The sequence below is a fragment of the Somniosus microcephalus genome, chromosome 7 (genome assembly GCF_052327205.1).
Source record: "Somniosus microcephalus isolate GS21.2 chromosome 7, FLI_Smic_1.0, whole genome shotgun sequence".
Lineage (NCBI taxonomy): Eukaryota > Metazoa > Chordata > Chondrichthyes > Squaliformes > Somniosidae > Somniosus > Somniosus microcephalus.
In genome coordinates this window covers 56,625,802-56,642,024 of record NC_140993.1, presented here as the reverse complement: position 1 = coordinate 56,642,024, position 16,223 = coordinate 56,625,802, and the positions used below count along the sequence as shown (strand labels likewise).

General features: G+C 46.1%; 1 protein-coding gene across 1 annotated transcript in view; it reads left to right on the top strand.

Annotated features, from left to right (window-relative positions):
* tg (thyroglobulin) overlaps positions 1 to 16,223 on the top strand; it is a 604,630-nt gene that overhangs the window by 387,149 nt on the left and 201,258 nt on the right. The window lies entirely within an intron of this gene.

The following is a 16,223-nucleotide window of genomic DNA, read 5'->3' as shown; positions in this document are numbered from 1 at the left end:
GCAAGAGCTTGGAGACAGAAGAAAGTAGAAGATTTTAGGGTTATTTTTAAGGTTAGGTAAATGCTGAAAAAGATAGATTAGATACATAAAATAGTTAATTTAGACTTCAGTTACAATCCACTGAGATCAGTGGCTGCGGATAGCAAAGCAAAATGAGCAAGACTGCAGTTATACTGTAGGGTAACCTCTGCAGGTGTGTTTTACAGACTAATTTTTTAATATTTTAAGAACAGGCGGCAGTGTCCATTTTATTCCAACATTAGAAGACTCAACATTAATTTATAAAGCTTCAACGAGCTACCTGCACTTTATAAACCCAGCTTCACACGAGATTTGAGTTATACAGCACTTGGTGTGGAGTAGACCTCACACCACTCAGCTTTGGTATTCTTGGGAGTCAGATTGGGGCCTGACTCTTGAGTTATACTGTCACGTTAGTGTCTGCGCAGACTGCAAACCAAAATTGAAGTGGCCTCGCCAGCGACACCCTCGTCCCATGAATGAATAAATAATTAAAATATCATTTCAGCCGTAAAATTAAGAAAATAGGAACCAAGCAGCTGGAGAATGTAAATGAATGGAGTGAAAGGTGATGACAGGCTGAGCCAATAGTGTTTTAAATTAAAGTCGTTTAGGATTAATATTACAACATTAATCTCCTAATATGCAAGTAGCCTCATTACTTTAATATTTACCATTTGTCTTGATGTCATAGTGTGAAGTCAGCGCAGGGAGACATGAATTTCCCTAGACCTGCTGACAGTCTGAAAGTTAATTCGATTTCTTTCACCCATTGCCAGGTTATACGATTTTAAAAGGAAAGAATAGTCGGAGAACGTTGGGACCTGGGTTTTAATCCAACGCAGACTGATGGGATGAAAATCTCCTTTCTCCATCTCTCTCTGTACCGTGTGCAATAGTTCTGGGGCATTCTTAAACCAGTTCCTAGTCAGTATAGCCCCACAACACAAAGCTGCTCAAATTGTTATAGCAAAGTAAGGCCAGACTCATATCACATAGCAGTCATAAGAGCCAACAGAAAGACGCGAGTCTCAGGCATCAGCCTAGGCTGAGTTCATATTGTTTTCCCTTTATTTATACGAAGCAACTTTGGGCATTTGTCTACATTATAGACTTTGATATCAAGACAAATTGTTGCTTTGTTGAAGTGCCACAGAAAATACATTTTGTTAACTGAGCAATTAAAAACAAATTTCACATACACAAATCTTTGAAGGTGGTAGGACAAGTTTTTTTTAATTCATTGATGGGATGTGGGCATCGCTGGCTGGCTAGGCCTGCATTTAGTGCCCATCCCTAATTGCCCTTGAGAAGATGGTGGTGAGCCGCCTTCTTGAACTGCTGCAGTCCATATGGTGTAGGTACACCCACAATGCTGTTAGGAAGGGAGTTCCAGGATTTTGGCCCAGCGACAGTGAAGGAACGGCGATACAGGTCCAAGTCAGGATGGTGTGTGGCTTGGAGGGGAACTTGTCGGTGGTGATGTTCCCATGAGTCTGCTGCCCTTGTCCTTCTAAGTGGTAGAGGTCGCGGGTTTGGAAGGTGCTGTTGAAGGAGCTTTGGCGAGTTGCTGCAGTGCATCTTGTAGATGGTACACACTGCAGCCACAGTGCGCCGGTGGTGGAGGGAGTGAATGTTGAAGGTGGATGGAGTGCCAATCAAGCGGGCTGCTTTATCCTGAATGGTGTCGAGCTTCTTGAGTGTTGTTGGAGCTGCACTCATCCAGGCAAGTGGAGAGTATTCCATCACACTCCTGACTTGTGCCTTGTAGATGGTGGAAAGGCTTTGGGGAGTCAGGAGGTGAGACACTCGCCGCAGAATTCCCAGCCTCTGGACTGCTCTTGTAGCCACAGTATTTATATGGCTGGTCCAGTTCAGTTTCTGATCAATGGTAACCCCCAGGATGTTGATAGTGGGGGATTCAGCGATGGTAATGCCATTGAATGCCAAGGGGAGATGGTTAGAGTCTCACTTGTTGGAGATGGTCATTGCCTGGCACTTGTGTGGTGCGAATGTTACTTGCCACTTGTCAGCCCAAGTCTGAATGTTGTCCAGGTCGTGCTGCATATGGACACGGACTGCGTCAGTATCTGACGAGTCTCGAATGGTGCTGAACAGTGTGCAATCATCAGCGAACATCCCCACTTCTGACCTTATGATGGAGGGAAGGTCATTGATGAAACAGCTGAAGATGGTTGGGCCTAGGACACTGCCCTGAGGAACTCCTGCAGTGATGTCATGTGATTGAGATGAATGACCTCCAACAACCACAGCCAACTTCCTTTGTGCTAGGTATGATTCCAACCAATGGAGGACAAGTTGAGAAAGCTGTTAAAAAGCATACGGGATCCTTGGCTTTATAAATAGAGGCATAGAGCACAAAAGCAGGGACGTTATGCTGAAGCTTTATAAATCACTAGTTAGGCTTCAGCTGGAGTATTGTGTCTAATTCTGGGCACTACACTTTAGGAAGGATGTCAAGGCCTTGGAGAGGGTGCAGAGGAGATTTACTAGAATGGTACCAGGAATGAGGAACTTCAGTTATGTGGCGATTCTGGAAAAGCTGGGATTGTTCCCCTTTCTCCATGCAGATTTTATGTTGATGCAATGAATTTTCACATTACTTTGACACAAAACCTGTACTGCAATTAGTGAGTGAAATTCGCTGAACTGACTGGTAAGCAGGAGATGGTCTCATAACGCCATTTCTCACTTGTTGTAGTACAGCTCAAGCAGCACTTCCACTTAAGCATTTTAATATTAACAAAGAGCCAAGTGCTTCATCACTTCTACACTATCAAAGATATACCCATATTTGGGTACCTGTGAGCAAAACCCTGTGCTGGAGCATGTGAGCAGAGATGCCTGACCAGAGAGTGATGCAGAACCAGAAATATTGTTCTAAAGCAGGTACCGCCAGCCTCAAACTGGTAAACTCAGAACTTGGCCATAGGAGAAGCCATAATTTTGTTAACTGAGCAATTAAAAACAGATTTCACAGGTGGTGTGAGGAACGGAAAAATCAGCTTGCTGCACATTTTTTGAACAGTATATAAGGGAGCTTTACTCTGTTTCTAACCCATTCTGCAGCTGGCCTCAGAGTGTTTGTTGCTGACACTGGGTGCAAGAAGTAGAAAAATGTTCAATTTCCACAGCATTGATATTCTTTACTTTGATGAGTATAAAAAGAAAAACAACTAGTCAGTTCCTTTAATATCCTCTTTCCTCCTTTAAGACGCTCCTTATGTGGCTCAGTGTCAAATTTTATAAGGTGAAGCACCTTGGGACGTTTTACTACGTTAAAGGCTCTAACTATATAATACAAGTTCTTGTTGATATGGCAGTGCCTGTAAACACTGTCTGGTATGGTACTGAGCAAGGAGATTCTTGGGTTTAGTCCTATGCTGACCACATCTGCAGCAGAAGTGGTTGGGGTGGGGGAGGGGTGCTACAATTTACCTCAGGGAATTTGCCAGGGCTCCCATTCCTGATTGTTATCTAGTGAATCCTGCCGGAAAGTGAATGTCAGCTGAGGACAGAATGGGGCCAAGCTGCTAGGTTGCCTATGGTCAAATAGCCTGCCAACATTCAATGGCGAGGATTTTCTACATTGTTCTCTAACCTATGATTTTCCACCAATTATGAATGCAAAAGAACAACTTTGCAAGCTTAGAAGGTGAAAATCCCAGATGTCAAGAAAAAGCAGGTACTGAAGGGGGAACTACTGAAGGGTTGAGGTACCGGAGGAGTTGGAAAGAAGGCAGAACAAATTGATGTAACTGAAAGTATCTCAAGGAAAATTGACACAAAAGAGTATTAAGCTGACATTCCCACTCATGACAGTGCAGATTTATGTTAATGCCGGGGGTGAGATGGGCAGCAGTTAAATGCTGGTCTTTGCTGTGAATCCCTTCTCCTCAAATGCAGTGAGTTCCTAATCTGAGCTTTGCCAGCATGGATAGGCATTGAGTGGAGGCTGTATTGATTTCTATGTGGGTTCAATGACGACACATTCATGAAAGAGAATGTCTTTTTATCTAAAGTTTGTTCAACTAAGTTAACAGCATTACAGGAGACACCATCTTAGAGATCCATCTAAAACGAAACCAAAACTAAACTCCCTCTCTCACATGCCCTCTGCTGGTAAGGCATAAATAATCAAACAGGCAAATATGCTGGTAAGGCATCATAATCAAACAGGCAAATACCATCACTATTTGCTGATATCATTACATCTCCCTTTCTTAAAACAAAAGTATTTTACTTTTATTTAACAACATGTTTTCTTTGTAATACTCTGCATTTTAACTGTAACACTTAATGAACTTACATTATCATTATCATTATCAAGGTTTTTTAACCTTGTTTTGTGTGTTCACATGAAATATGTAAATACACTAGAACTTGAAGAGATCATAAGATAACATTACTTCCTTCTATAACAATAGTCCTTAAACTTGCTCAATGAGTCTCTCAGGAGGCTTCACGTGTCTTGAGGATTTTCTGATTGATTGTCCTTGAATCTGAGTTGTTGCCTCAGATGATGGTTTCTCAGCTGTGTGATCCGGTTGTTCAACAGTATCAGTCTTTTGACCTGCTGTGTGATCAGGTTGTTCAACAGTATCAGTCTTTTGACTTGCTGTGGCTGGTCCCATGAGAAGATCCCGACGATTTCTTCTCAGAACAGCACCCTCATCTGTCTGAATGGTGTATGATCTTGGTTGGACTTCACTCAGGACAGTTCCCTTCTGAGTCCATATGTTTGTTTTGTCTTTGAACCTTACTTGGTCACCAGTGTGGAGTTCAGGTAGGTTTTGTGTTCCTCTGTCATAGTAGTACTTTTGCTTTTCTTTCTGTTGTTCTTTGAACTTCCTCACTTTCTCCCCCTCTTTTGTTTTCAGGAGGTTCTCCGGGATGGGTAGGTTTGACCTTAGCAGACGTCCCATCAGGAGTTGGGCTGGTGACATACCACACTCGAGCGGCGTTGTGCGGTATACAAGCATGCTCTGGTAGAAGTCAGTTCCACTGTCTTTTGCCTTGTACATCAGTCTTTTCACTGTCTGGACCGATTTTTCCACTAGTCCATTGGACTGTGGAAAGTGAGGACTTGACGTTGTGTGGACAAAGTCCCACTCTTTGGCAAAGTGTCGGAAACTTGCATTGTAAAACTGGGGTCCGTTGTCTGTGAAGACCTCGCTTGCCACGCCATGTCTGGAGAATATGGCTTTCATACATGTTATCACAGCATCTGCAGTGGTGGTGTACAGTCTACAAACCTCTGGATACAGGGAGTAATAGTCTGTGACTACAAGATAGTCCTTCCCTTGACATACGAATAGGTCAGCGCCTACCTTCTGGTAAGGTCTGTCTGGCGCTGGGTGTGGCTTTAGTGGTTCTACCGGATTGCTTGCTCGATATTTCAGGCATATTGTGCATTTTGACACCTCATTTGTCACATCTTGGTTGATTCGTGGCCAGTACATCACCTCTCGTGCTCTTTTCTTACACTTTTCGATTCCCAGATGTCCTCCATGGATCCTTTTTAGCATCTCTTTTCTCAGACTCTTTGGGATAACTATTTTACTTCCTTTGTAAATGATGTCTTCGACCAGTGATAGTTCCGCCCTGCAGTTCCAGTGCTCTGCCATGTCAGGTGAGCAGTCTTGCTTCATGTTGGGCCATCCATCCAAGATGCTTTTCCTCAGTCGTCTCAGTGTTTCATCTTTGTTTGTCTCAGTCTTTATGAGCTCCATTTTTGCATCTGCTATGGGCAGTGCACTTGTGGTCATGTCCACGTAGGTGTTCACTTTTTCATCCATTTTGGTGTTTGCGGGCTCTCTTGGGTCAACAGCTCTTGACAACGTGTCTGCTGTATACATCAGCTTACCCGGTGTGTACGCAACATTCAGTGTATAGCGTTGCAGCCTGATCATCATTCTTTGTATTCTAAGCGGACAGCTATTTAGTGGCTTTTGGAACAATGCAATCAAGGGCTTATGGTCAGTCTCTACACTGATTGCTTGTCCTGACACAAACTGGTGAAATCTTTCACAGGCGTATGTGATGCTGAGCAGCTCCTTTTCTATTTGAGCATATCGCACCTCCGCGTCTGTCATTGAGCGCGATGCATATGCAATAGGTTGCCAGTCGTCATATTTTTGCAGAAGAATGGCACCGAGCCCACTCTGTGATGCATCTGATGATATCTTGATGGGTCTCGCTGGGTCATAAAACCTCAGAACTGGTTCCTCTGTGAGCAGTTTCTTTCGATCGCTCCATGACTTCTCATGCTCATGATTCCATTCCCATTCTATGTTCTTTTCAGTTAGTCGTCTCAGTGGCGCCATCTTTTCTGAGAGGTTGGATATGAATTTACCCATGTAGTTGATCATTCCATTAAACCTCTGCACATCCTTTTTGCATTGTGGCTTTGGCATATTCTCAATGGCGGACACCTTTCTGGGATCTGGTCTGATGCCCTCACTGCTAAGGATATCTCCCACGAATGTCAGTTCTGTTACCCCGAGCTGGCATTTCTCTCTATTCAGCTTCAGGTTTGTTTTCCTTGTTACTTCCAGCACTTTTTTCAGTCTCTCGTCATGTTCAGTTCTCGTGGTTCCCCATACTATGATGTCATCCATCGAGGTATCAACTCCCTCCAGATGCTCATAGATCATATGGATTGTTTTGTGATACACTTCAGGAGCTGAGGCAATGCCAAATGGTAACCTTAGGAATCTGTATCTGCCAAATGGACTGTTGAACGTGCACAGTCTTGAACTTGCTTCATCCAGTTTCATCTGCCAAAATCCTGATGATGCATCTAACTTGCTGAAATACTTTGCATTTGCAAACTGTGACATGATTTCCTCACGTGTAGGAAGCTTGAAGTGCTCTCTCTTTATTGCTCTGTTTAGATCTCTTGGATCCAGGCAAATTCTGAACTTTCCATTCTTTTTGTCCACAATGACGAGGGAACTCACCCACTCAGTTGGCTCATCTATCTTCTGAATCACGTTCAGGCTTTCCATCCTGTCCAACTCTGCCTTCAGTTGCTTTTGAAGAGCAAACGGAACTTTTCTGCATGGATGTATGACCGTTGGCATACTTTTATCTACTCTGATCGTGTGTTCTCCTGGAAGGCAGCCTAGACCCTGAAATAGGTCGTTGTACTCTTTCATGAGTTCATCATAGACTGTCTCTCCTTCGCTTTCCACAACGAGGACTCTCTTTACCAGGTTCAGTCTCTCACAGGCTATTAAACCTAATATGGCTTGCATATCCTTTGGCACCACGATTAATGCTAACGTGTGCTCTCTGTCCTTGTGTGTCACTTTGACAATGCATTTTCCTTTCACTGGTATATCAGTACCTGAGTATCCTGTCACTTTCACTTTTATTCCATGTATCTTTGGTCTGGGTCTAATTTTCTTAAAATCAGTCTCTGATATCACATTAACTTATGCTCCAGTATCCAATTTAAATGGAATGTGTATGTCATTCACTTTTAGTGTCAACATCCAGTCTCTTTTTTCTTATTTGTTTTCAGACACAACATCCACATTGAACTCCTCTATCTCGCTTTCATCTACTGCATGGACCTTGCTTTGTTGCGCTTGGTTCTTACAGCAACGGGCATAATGGTTGTTTTTGTTGCAACTATTGCATGTTTTACCATTGGCTGGACACTTTTTTGGTGGATGCTGTGTACCACATCGACTACATGACTTTCGATTGCCCCTTTCATTTTTGTTCACTGGCCACGCCTCTTTTTTCACATTGGCGCTCTTTTTGTTAAACGGTTTGTGTCCGTTCTTTCTCACTGCATCCACGTTGCAGCTACTGTCACTGAACAGCTCCTTTGCCTGCGACTTCACAGTCTCTGTAGCCCTACACAGTGCTATGGCTTTTCCCAGGTCTAGATTTTGCTCTCTTAGCAGTCTTTCCCTTAGACCATTATCTGGAATACCACACACCAGTCTGTCTTTTATCAGCGAGTCTGTCAGTCCCCCAAATTCACACGTTTTGCTTCTGCTTCTCAGTTCAGTCACATACTGATCAATAGTCTCTCCCGTTTTCTGTACACATGTGAAAAATCTGTGCCTCTCAAACGTCACGTTACGTTTAGGTATGCAGTAGGCCTCAAACTGTTCCATTATTTTATCCAGCTTCATTTTGTCTCCATCAGCAGCGAATGTGAAGTTATTATACACCTCCAGCGCCTCATCACCCACGACATGTAAGAACACTGACGCTTTCATTTTATCACTTTTCTCGTCAGCTCTGATTGCCGCTAAATACAACTCTAAACGTTGTTTGAACCTCCTCCAACTTTCAGCCACATTACCTGTCAACTGAAGCTTCGCCGGTGGGTGTAATCCTACCATTTTTCACTTCGTTAGCTATTCTCTAAAGGTAAGTAACGATGTTTTCTATTGGCTTGCTAATATGTGGAGAGCTGATTTCGCTGGGTAGCTTACTTGCCACGACTCCGTTCACTATCTCGTCGAGTTGCTAACTTCAGATTTTTCCTCTTCATCTCTTTCAATCACTTCTGACACCATGTATTGATTTCTATGTGGGTTCAATGACGACACATTCATGAAAGAGAATGGGCTAAAAATTCAGTTTGGGGCGCCAAGCTCGCCTGGGCGCCGGAATTACTGCTGCGTGCGGAGCCACTTGCGCCATCCGGATATTCAGTTTCTGCGCCCCAAATGGAAGCGGGCCGCTAAACGAGGCTTCCCGTGCCCCGCTTGGGGCGCTGAAACTGAATATCGGCGCGCTAAGGGCCGCAGCACCACACGCTGCGGCACGGCACGCTGCGGTACTGCATGCCTTCCTCCCACTGTTAAGGGGGAGGTGCCTGCAACAGCGCGATCCCCGCTCGCGAGTGCCGGCAAATGAGCCCGGCACCAAGGAGAAGTGCCGGGCTCTCGGGAAACAGCCGGCAATGCCGCGGGGGGGGGGTGTAGGAGGCCGGGGACGGAGGTGCGGGCAGGCGGGCGCCGAAAAAGCGGCCGGCCGCACCTCCACCTTAACTAGCGCCACTACCGCCACAGGTAGGCCCCTGTGTACCGGTCGCTATTTGCGGCCGGCGCTGAGGAGGTGGACGCGACCAAATATGGCCATCGGGGCGATAGCGGGGCGCTGCGCACATGGATGACGTCATCGGTGGCGGCGCAGCGCTACAGGCTAACGCCGCCATTAGCGCCCCGCTAAATATCGCAGTAGGTGTGGCCAGTGGCGCAAAAGCCACTGAGTGCCCTCTTTGGGCGCAAACTGGTGGCGCAGGCCACTGAATTTCTAGGCCAATGTCTTTAATCTAAAGTTTGTTCAACTAAGTTAACAGCATTACAGGAGACACCATCTTAGAGATCCATCTAAAACAAAACCAAAACTAAACTCCCTCTCATGCCCTCTGCTGGTAAGGCATCATAATCAAACAGGCAAATACCATCACTATTTGCTGATATCATTACAGAGGCCATAGTGAGAATGTTACAGAAAAAGGATGAAAAATCAGTCAGATTGAAATACATTGTATAACAAATTCTTCCTTCAGCGTTTTATGCTTTCCTTTTTAGTTTGATCTGCAATCGCAGGTTGGGCCGATCAATACTGGGAGCCGACCAGAACAACTAGTGCTACTAAAAATATTCAGAATTACCATGCAGTACCATAATCTATCACAGTCCTACAGACTGATATGCTAGAATGTAATGAGCACTACTAGATCACAGGTGATATAAAGCATGTTCTTGAGTGGAGAGGGAGCTGGGAACAATGTTTATTACTGTCAGGGATTATTTCACATCAGAACTTGTAGAGTGGTAGCATATTATAGACAATGGCCTAGAAATTCAGTGCCCTTAGCGCCGATTTTGCGGCGCTAGAGGGCCTAGCGCTGCAATTGGCGCCGGCGCCTAAATTGTCTGGGGCCCTTCCGCCGCGGTAGACCGGTAGCGCTGCGCCGGCACCGATGACGTCATCGGTGTGCGCAGCATCCCGGTTGCCGTGGTGACGGGCCCCAGCGCCGAAATTGACTTGTGGCCGCCTCGCCCGTGGCAGCCGCAAGCAACGTTCTGGCAGAGGTGCCTTGCACAAGTTTGCGCCGGCGCATTAAAGGCCCCGCGGCGGCCGGCTGCTTTCCCGCCGCCCGCCTGGCCGCAGCTCCCTCCCCGGACTTCCCCCCACCCCCCCCCCCCGGAACAGAAGCAAGCCCGGCACTTGTCCGAGGTGCCGGGCTCATTTTTAATAAGATTATCGCGGGCCGCGGCCGGGTGCAGGCAGCTCCTCCTTAAGGGAAGGAGGAGGCCTGCACTTCCCGAACCTGCCGCACCGCAGCGGGCGCCGCAGCGCCGGAATAGCGCCGAAATTCAGCGCATAGCGCCAGTTTTCAGGCGCTAACAGCTTTCAGCAGCGCCGGCAGCCGTTTGGGCGCAGAACCAGTGAATTTTGGGCCCGACCAGCGCGACTTAGCTCCGGCACTAACTTCCGGCGCTAAAGCCCTGGCAGCGCCAAAACTCAATTTCTAGGCCAATGTGCGTTATCGAATGAGTGGCTTGTGTGGAGCTTCTATCAGAGAGGGAGCTATTGCAATTTTCATTATATTTGGCATAATTTTGTATCTCAGCATGTTACTGTATAGAGGTGAAAAGAGTGAGTAGTTTACATGGGCTTTCTAATAAAGAGAGAACTGTAAGCAATGTTCATTAAGTCAGTGATAATTATATAATGGAACATGTTATTGAGAGTGAGCCTGAAAGAATGATTGGCTTATGTGGGGTTTCTATTAGTGTGGGAGCTGTAAGCCATGTTCATTATATCGGAAGCCATTATCACAACATGCTACGGAGAATGCACGTTATAAAACAAGTGGTTTATATGAGGGCTCTATTAAAGAGGGAGCTGTAAGCAATGTTTGTTATATCAGAAATAACAACAGAAAATGCTGGAAAAACTCAGCAGGTCAGGCAACATCCATGGAGAGAAATTTGAGTTGACGTTTCGGGTCGAAACCCTTCTTCAAAACTGGAATGAAAATAAAATAGATCGAAGGCAGGGCTGCGATCGAACAAAAGAAGTAAAAGAGACAATAAAAGGTATTCGAAACCAGACGAGATGGTAATAGGCCAGTGAAGACAAAAGACAGCTGAGATTAGGTGTGAAATGTACTGGCAGGATAAGAGATATAGACATAGGCATGCAATTGATTTTATTTTTAGTTTGAATATGAATTCTCTATTAGAAAGGAAGTAGCGCTTGAAATAGGGTGTGAGTGTGTAGTGGTTATGTTACTGTGCTAGTAACCCAGGGAATGTCAGTTCAGAATACCACTATGTTAGTTTGAGAATTTGAATTCAGTTGAAAAAAAATCTGGAAATAAAAAACCTGTATCAGTAAAAGTGACCATGAAGCTGTCAGATTGTCATGAAAACGCAACTGGTTCACTAATGTCCTTTAGCCAAGGAGACCTACCATCCTTACCCGGTCTGGCCTATTTGTGAATCCAGTCCCACACTGACATAGTTGACTCTTAACTGCCCTCTAAAGTAGCCTAGCAAGCCACTTTATCAAGCAGCTGTATCAAAACACTACAAAGAAGGCGGCCCACTACCACCTTCTCAGGGCAACTAGGGATGGCCAATAAATGCCAGCCTTGCCAGTGACATCCACATCCCGAGGATGAATTAAAAAAAACAGAAAATGCTGGAAATGTATACCAGATCAGTCAACATCTGAAAGAGAAAGTATAGGTTAATGTTCTGTTTGCGACCCTGCATCAAAACACACTTTCAGATGCTGGCTGACCTAATGTGAATTTCCAGCATTTTCTGTTTTTATTTTTGACATAAAGTGCAAAATGTTACAATTTGGTGCTCATGGCACAGAGCATTTAAATTTAATAGATGGAAGATTGTGTAGGTCATGAATGGGGCGCACGGACTTCTGTGTCTGAATTCCCAATATGTGCCAGGAGCACAAAATTGTAAAATTTATCCCAATGAGCACTTACAGACTTCCTGTTTAATTTCCCTTATTAAATCAGAGATAATGTGGGGGTTGAGAGGGGGGAGAATCACTTTGGTTGCCAGGAACGTTTGTGCTTAGTAACCCGAATAATGCACTATTGAGACAGGTGCATTACAGAAGGAGAGTTATGTTGGGTTCTCTGTTAGAGATGGGAGCCTTCCTACACCTTATCTCAGTGATCATACTGTTATAGTCAAGTACTTTAGTTACTAATGATTCTTTTCACTAGAATGAGGTGTCCTTTGAGGCCTCAGCTTAACATAAACAGAGTGAGCCTTTCCAAATAGATACAGAGGTTGATAAGGGCTTTTATCTCAAATAAATATAAGCCTTTGAGGTTGTAGAGTAACTTATTTATGGGTCTGGAGACCAGCGGAGCATGAAAACGGCTACATTAACTGGGATAAATGGAAGATTATATTTTATCTCCTCGCTACGGTAATTGCCTTCAAACAATATGTAGTGTTGTTGTGAAAATTCGAGCTGCTTTTAAAGTATGCAGAATCTCTGCCAGAACGGGAAGTGCAAGAAGGGACAAGGCGAGGAGAGCTAGCAAAATAGATTTGGTTGGTCGACTTTAAAGAGGAATTGTCTTCATGCAGAATGTTGAACATTCCTCTGATGGCTCAATGAGTTGATCCAGTGACTAGCTTAACGATACAGACGAGGGAATTCCCAGGTTAGCAGCTCTCTGCTGGGGCTGTGGCGCTATAATCAGTTGGGATGTTCCGAGCAGCTGCATTAACTCAGTTTTAAAGCTCGCACGTGGATAATGGCCGCTTGAGCGTGGTAGCGTAGTGCGACTACGCCTCAGGAAGAAATCAAACCCTTCAGACGGGGAAGAGGAGCAAACTGTTGGGAAAAGTGCTCAGGAATCATTTTAGCGGGGTGGGTGGGGGGGGAGGGGGAAGCATATCTGTACATCATTTTTGTTGATGGCATCTTTACCAATTTTATATTCTGAAATGATAAATAATGCGACACATTTTTGTCTTCACCGCAGGGGTGATAATCCCGTCCTTTATAGAACCCACCCGATTTTGATTGTAAATAGGCCAGGTGATCCACTCTGCCAGATTACATAGAAACATAGAAGATAGGAGCAGGAGTAGGCCATTCGGCCCCTCGAGCCTGTTCCGCCATTTAATGAGATCATGGCTGATCATTCAAATTCAGTACCCTGTCCCTGCTTTCTCCCCATATCCCTTGATCACTTTAGCCTTAAGAAATATATCTAACTCCTTCTTGAATATATTTAATGAATTGGCCTCAACTGCCTTGTGTGGTAGAGAATTCCACAGGTTCACCACTCTCTGGGTGAAGCAATTCCTCCTCATCTCAGTCCTACATGACTTACCCCTTATCCTTAGGCTGTGACCCCTGGTTCTGGACTCCACCGCCATCGGGAACATCCTTTCTGCATCTAGTCTGTCTAGTCCTGTTAGAATTCTATAAGTTTCAATGAAATCCCCTCTCATTCTTCTAAACTCTAGCGAATATAAGCCTAATCAACCCAATCTCTCCTCATACGTCATTCCCGCCATCCCAGTCTGGTGAATCTTTGCTGCACTCTCTCCATGGCAAGAACATCCTCAGATAAGGTGACCAAAACTGCACACAATACTCAAGGTGTGGTCTCACCAAGGCCCTGTACAACTGCAGCAAGACATCCTTGCTCCTGTACTCGAATCCTCTCGCTACGAAGGCCAACATCTGTGGTAGGGAAATTATTGGAAAAAATTCTGAGGGACAAAATTAGTCTCCACTTGGAGAGGCAAGGATTAATCGGGGATAGTCAGCATGGCTTTGTCAGGGGTAAATCATATCTGACCAATCTGATTGAATTTTTCGAGGGGGTGACTAGTTGTGTGGATGAGGGAAATGCTGTGGATGTGGTTTACATGGATTTCAGTAAAGCTTTTGACAAAGTCCCACATAGGAGACTGGTCAAGAAGGTAAGAGCCCATGGGATCCAGGGTGCCTTGGCGCGTTGGATCCTAAACTGGCTGAGTGGCAGGAGGCAGAGGGTGATGGTCGAAGGTTGCTTTTGTGACTGGAAGCCTGTGTCCAGTGGGGTACCTCAGGGATCGGTGCTGGGACCCTTGCTGTTTGTGATCTACATTAATGATTTGGATGAGAATGTAAAAGGTATGATCAGTAAGTTCGCAGATGACACGAAAATTGGTGGGGTGGTAAATTGCGAGGAGGAAAGCCTCAGGCTACAGGACGATATAAACGGGTTGGTCAGATGGGCGGAAAAGTGGCAAATGGAATTTAACCCTGAAAAGTGCGAGGTGATGCATTTTGGACGGACAAATAAGGCAAGGGAATACACAATGAGTGGTAGGACCCTAGGAAGTACAGAGGGTCAGAGGGACCTTGGTGTAAATGTACATAGATCCCTGAAGGCAGCGGAACAGGTAGATAAGGTGGTTAAAAAGGCATATGGGATACTTGCCTTCATTAGCCGAGGCATAGAATTTTAGAGCAGGGAGGTTATCATGGAGCTGTACAAAACGCTGGTGAGGCCACAGCTGGAGTACTGTGTGCAGTTCTGGTCGCCTCACTATAGGAAGGATGTGATTGCTTTGGAGAGGGTGCAGAGAAGATTCACCAGGATGTTACCTGGGATGGAGCGCCTCAGCTATGAAGAAAGACTAAACAGGCTGGGGTTGTTTTCCTTGGAGCAAAGAAGGCTGAGGGGGGACCTGATTGAGGTGTACAAAATGATGAGGGGCATAGATAGGGTAGATAAAGAGGAACTTTTCCCCTTAGTAGGGGGGTCAATAACAAGGGGGCATAGATTCAAGGTAAGGGGCAGGAGGTTTAGAGGGGATTTGAGGAGGAACATTTTCACCCAGAGGGTGGTTGGAATCTGGAACTCACTGCCTGAAGGGTGGTAGAGGCAGGAACCCTCATAACATTCAAGAAGCATTTGGATGAGCACTTGAAATGCCATTGCATACAAGGCTATGGACCAAATGCTGGAAAATGGGATTAGACTGGACAGGGATTGATGGTCGGCGCAGACACGATGGGCCGAAGGGCCTCTTTCTGTGCTGTATAACTCTATGGGCTAGATTTTCAGTTGCTAGCGCTAGCAGTTAGCGCCTTAAGAGAAGTGATTTTCGGGCGCTATGCGTGTAGCGCCCGTGCGCAGCGCAGTTTGCGCCCCGCCCCAAATTAAGTTGCCCGTTAGCGCCGGCGCAAAGTTTAGCGCCCGCCCGGATGCGCGCGCAGAAAATGACGTCGCATCCTCGTGCAACGCCCTTTGGCCGCCCCGATTCCAAACTTCAGTCGGACCGCCCCATTGTGCGGCTGGTGGCCGGAGCGTTTGGAAAAAGGAACGCAACACAACCAGCGCGGGCCCCGGGGGGCGCAAATTAAAGGGGACGTGCTCTCCAGTATAAAGGCCAGCCTTTTTTCAGAAAACACTCTTGTGCAACGCATTTCTGGAGACACAACAAGGAGGATAGCTAACTGGTTTCAAGCAGCAAGAGCTCAGGTATTTTTGGACTCAGGCCAGAGCGCTGCAAGTGGCCTTTTGGAAATTTGAGTGTTTGCCAGGATTTGATGGGGGTTGCATGGGGTGCCAACGCGGAGCTGCAGCTCCATGTCCGTAGGGCTCGCAGACGCATTGTGAGAGGGGCAGCCCTGGCTAGAGGCAGAGGGGGCTACAGGCGTCGGCCACGCAGGCCTTACCCAGTCTGGCTATACCGCCAGCAGCGCTCCTACCTAAACATGAGTGCCGCGCGATGTGTTAAAAGGCTCCGATTCCGAAAGGAGGTGATTGCAGAGATCTGCCACCTGCTTCGCCGAGATCTGCGGCCAAAGCTCAGGTGCAGGACGTCTCTGTCGGTGGAAGTGAAGGTGACGGTGGCATTGAACTTCTATGCCACCGGCTCCTTCCAATACGCTGCTGAGGACATAGCAAACATCTCCCAGTACGGCGCGCATCGCTGCATCCGCCAGGTGACCGAAGCACTGTTCAGAAGGAGAAGCCAATTCATCTCCTTCCCCATGGCCCTGGAGAGCCAGCATCAGCGCGCATTGGGATTTTCCAGACTCGGGGAATTCCCCTTGGTGCAGGGCGCCATTGACTGTACGCATGTGGCTTTGCGGGCCCCTCTGGAGCATGGCGAGCAGTATCGCAACAGGAAGGGCTA